The following is a 5,011-nucleotide window of genomic DNA, read 5'->3' on the forward strand; positions in this document are numbered from 1 at the left end:
TTTGTTGAAGATCAAGTACCTTTGGTTGAAGATCAAGCTCCTATGGTTGTTGATCAGTTGCAGATCTTTCAAGAAGCCCTGAGGGAACAGCAGGAAGGTTTGGAAAGGCAAAGAGCTGCTCAACAAACATTGGAAACCAAGGTGGATGGTTTAGTTTCCAATGTGGGATCGCTGAATGACAAATTTGACCAACTCTTAGCTTTCCTTAAGAAACCCTAGGATTCTATGCACTTGTTTTAAGCTGTTTTGTTTTCTTGTTATCTTCTGAACAATTTTATTTGTCTGGTTTATATATTTCAAGTTGTTTTGTTTATGTTTTGCTTGATTATTTTTTTGTTTTTATCTTTCTGAACTTGATATTCATATTTTCTTTATTTTGTCTGAACAATTTCTTATTTTGGATTTTTTACTTAGTTATGTGGTTTGTTATATTTTTTGTGTGTGTGCTATTTTTTTAAGATCATAAGAACACAAGATGCTTTTAATCGAAAATTTTTTATTAATGATCTAACAATGTTGAGTACATTGGTAAAAAGAAAAAGAAAAAGACAACCTAATCCTAATCAGATGGATAATACTCAGAAGAAATCTCAGATTTCTCCTCAGCATCCTCTGATGAAATTTCTATGGGATCTGGGTTTTGCTCTTCTTCTTCTTCTTCTTGTTCTTCTTCTGGAACATAGCTAGCCAAAAACTCAACATAGTCAGCATCATCTTCATTCTCTTCAGCTTCAGAATCTGATGAGATAATTATAATCTCAGCATCTTGTGGTTTCTTGTCGTTTTCTTTATTTTTCTCATCGTTTTCGCGTTTTTCTTCTTCTTTCTTTCTCCGAAACTCTGCGATACGTGGACTAAACCTTCTCATTCTTCTTGATCTTTCTTGATGTACTCGTTTATTCTTGTTTTTCTGTGAAGAATGCATGTTAACTCGTTCACCTTTTTATAAACCTTTGAGCGCGTTGTTTTTGTTTTTGAAATAAATTCACCTTTGTAACAACCACTCTTCTTCTTTCACTGTCTTGGTTATATAAATTTTTTTTACTTTTTGATAATGACAAAAGGGGGAGTAGTTACGCATTAATTGATATGTGATAAGTTTCAAAGCTGAAACCACGCTCACGCCTTTATCCATTAAGTTAAAAGTTGTTACTTTTAAATTGTTACTTTTAAGTTGTTTTACGTATTTCAATGAGGAGACTAAGTTAGTTGAAACTGAAATAAATTTCATAAGTAAGGATAAGTTAAGAGTGCAATTTTAACTTAACCTTATGAGACTTAGGGGGAGAGCTTGCAAACCTCTCACTCTGAAGAAAGATATGAAATTTGTTTTATTTCAAATTATCTTAATCTTATACTAAATTAAAATATCATGGATATAACTTAAAGCTTTGGCTTTAAGAAGTATCAATCTTAGGGGGAGCTTGCAAACCTCACAAACCTAAGAGAAACATGATAAGTTAATTTAACAACAATTGTCAATTAATACTTATGTTTGTCATCATCAAAAAGGGGGAGATTGTTGGAACAAAATTGATTTAAAAATGTTAGCCCCTAAATCTATAAAGGTTTTGATGATAACAAAGTATTAATAAACAATTGGAAGGACTAAAAATTTATTTTAAGTGCGCAGATATAAGCATCAGATAAGCTCTGAGTGAAGCTCAGAGGATGTGAATTCAGAAGATCACAAGCGCTCAGAAGATGTTGGACTTCAGAAGTTACAACCTTCAGATGATGAAGTCTTCAGAACTTCTTGAGTGACTAAAGCTTCATCAACCTCTGAAGATATTTTTGAAAGCTGTGAAGATTCCCTTTGCAAGTCAACTCTTCTACCAATGAAGAAAAGGACCTTTCAAGCCTGATCAGTTCAGCTACTCTCGTTTTGTCTGTCCTCACTTGAGAACGTGGGTCTTCAGACTTGTTAGCTGAATAAGGAAAGTCTACTCTGCAGTAGTCAAAGTATCTGAAACTCTTACTCAGTTTAGATACAAACAAACTGCATCAAGACAGACTGCTTGAAGACAAAAGATTATCAACTCCAACGGATCTTTTTGCAACGACTCTTTTCTGGTGGTATATATACTAGAAGGATCAGTTGCATTAAAATATAACAATTATTAAGGATTGAACGTGCGCTGAACAAACTCTGAATTCTGTGTATACAAGCTCTGAACCTCTTATCAAGTGTTTTTGCACTTTAGTCAAATACTCTGTAATCTTTGTATTTGCTCTCTTTAGGTTCTTCTAAGAGCATCTGTATACTTTCATATACTTTACTATTACTTGAGGAAACTTAAGCTTGTGTGCTTAAGTGTGAAGTCTTAAGCTTGTGTGCTTGAGCATTGTTGTGAAGTCTCTTGCTTGTGTGCTTGAGCAGGTGTAATCTTGTGTGATTATAGTGAAATCCCTTGGAAGTGCAAGGGGACTGGACTACTCTCGTTTTGTGAGAGGAACCAGTATAAATTGCCTGTGTACTTTCTCTTTCTATCTTGTTATTATTTGTGTTATTTATCCGCTGCTAACTTAGTTGAGTTAAGAACTTGAAAAAGTTTTAACTTAGCTAAAACACAATTCAACCCCCCCTTCTTGTGTTTTCACACCTTCAATCAGAGGATCGAGAGGTTATCTCTCGCGGTAGTTGTCACGGCTAGGAAGTTAAGACAATACTTTCAAAGCCACAAAATAGTTGTTAGGACAGATTACCCTATTAAGAACGTCCTCAGAAAGCCAGACTTAGCGGGAAGGATGGTAGCATGGTCCGTTGAGTTGCAAGAATTTGACATCATCTTCTCACCTAGAGGGGCCATCAAATCTCAAAGGCTGGCCGACTTTGTATTAGAAATGTCTACCCCACCAACAACTGAAAAAGCTTCGCCTTGGACCCTATCAGTTGACGGAGCCTCCAACGTACGGGGAAGTGGAGCTGGAATAGTATTGGACGGACCAGATGGCGTTATGATAGAACAATCATTACGCTTTGCCTTTAAAGCTAGCAACAACCAAGCCGAATACGAAGCTTTGATAGCAGGAATGAAGCTAGCGAAAGATATGGAAGTGAAGGATTTGAAAGCCATGAGTGATTCCCAACTGGTCACCAACCAAGTATCAGGAAAATTTCAAACGAAAGAGCCACAATTAATCAAGTACGTGGAGGGGGTACAAAGTCTAGCTAAATGCTTTAACTCGTTCGAATTAGTTTATGTTCCCCGCGAGCAAAACATGAGAGCAGATTTATTGTCAAAATTGGCGAGCACGAAAAAACCAGGGAGTCATAGAACCGTTATCCAAGAAACTATCAAAACTCCCAGCATTAGCGGAGAGGATCTGATGATGGTGATAGAGGAGGAAGACTGGAGGTCACCCATAATCCGGTACCTCCAAAAGGATGAACTCCCAAAAGAGAAGGAAAAGGCGTTCAAATTAAAAAAGATGGCGGCATGGTACTCCATGGTCGGAGATAAGCTCTACAAAAGAGGATTCGCATCCCCCCCTCCTTCTGTGTGTTAGCAATGAAGAAGCAAAACACATTATGTCTGAAGTGCATGAGGGTTCGTGCGGCAGCCATATTGGTTCAAGAGCTTTAGCAGGAAAGATATTAAGAGCAGGTTTTTACTGACCGGATATACATGATGATACCGCCATGTACGTAAGAAACTACGATAAATGCCAACGACACGCTAATTTGCATCACGTACCAGGAGAGCCATTGAAGTCAGTATTATCCCCATGGCCATTTTTCATGTGGGGCGTGGATATCGTTGGTCCATTTCCGGTTGGTTACAAACAAGCGCGATGGATCATCGTCGCCGTGGATTATTTTACAAAATGGATAGAAGCAGAGCCAGTATCTAGTATTTCGGCGGAACAGGTTAAAATCTTTTATTGGAAGAAAATCATTTGCAGGTTTGGTTTGCCCAAGTATATTGTATCAGATAACGGCACCCAGTTCGCCAGTGAAAGAGTCGTAGAGTTCTGTCGAAGCAAGGGAATCCAAAATACCTTCATATCGGTGGAGCTCCCACAGGCTAACGGACAAGCGGAATCAGTAAATAAGGTTATACTAAGGGCATTGAAAAGGAGGCTAGCTAGCAAAGGTGAGGCCTGGGTAGCCCACATCTCGCCTATTCTTTGGTCGTATCACACTACCCCCCAATCATCAACAGGAGAAGCACCATTCACAATGGTCTATGGTTCAGATGCAATGATCCCTGTAGAGATAGATCCTCCTAGTTGGCGCAGAGAAACCATAACGCAAGAAGAAAACAATAGAGCCCTGGAAGAGAATCTAGACATGATTGAAGAGAAAAGGGAAAGATCACATTTCAGAGAATTCGCCATAAAGCAAAGAGCCGCTAGGCGTTATAATACCATAGTCAGACAAAGAAAGTTTCAAGAAGGCGATTTAGTGTTGAAAAGACCCATGGGAAAAGACAAAGGAGGAAAATTCGCTGCAAACTGGGAAGGCCCTTTTCGTGTGCAAGAAGCTTTTGAAGGAGGAGCATACCGCTTAGAAACAATGGAAGGAAGGACTCTGCCCAGAACTTGGAATATAGCAAACTTGAAGTTCTACTACAGTTAGCCATGGAGCGTCACACCACTGATGGAAGAATAAGTAAAATCTATTTCTTTTCAGCACTATTTAAAATAATGATGTACAAGAACCATTTTCATCGATAAATAAAAACAATGAGACACTCTTTTCTCCTGTGCAAACAGGAGTTTTTATTGAGGCTCATTGAATTTCAAAATTTCAGTTTTTATTTTATGCATGTCTATTTTCACAGTCAAAATATCTACGCCAATAAAGGTCAACCTGATTAAGTTACGGGCTTTGAACCAACAAAAAAAAAATGGTTATCTCAAACTTGAGCTCTGAATCTTTATTAAAGATCAACTCAGATGTGAGCGCTGAACCAACAACAAAAAATGGTTATCTCAAACTTGAGCTCTGAATCTTTATTAGAGATCAACTCAGATGTGAGCGCTGAACCAACAAAAAAAAATGGTT

The sequence above is a fragment of the Trifolium pratense genome, linkage group LG5 (genome assembly GCF_020283565.1).
Source record: "Trifolium pratense cultivar HEN17-A07 linkage group LG5, ARS_RC_1.1, whole genome shotgun sequence".
NCBI classification, from domain to species: domain Eukaryota; kingdom Viridiplantae; phylum Streptophyta; class Magnoliopsida; order Fabales; family Fabaceae; genus Trifolium; species Trifolium pratense.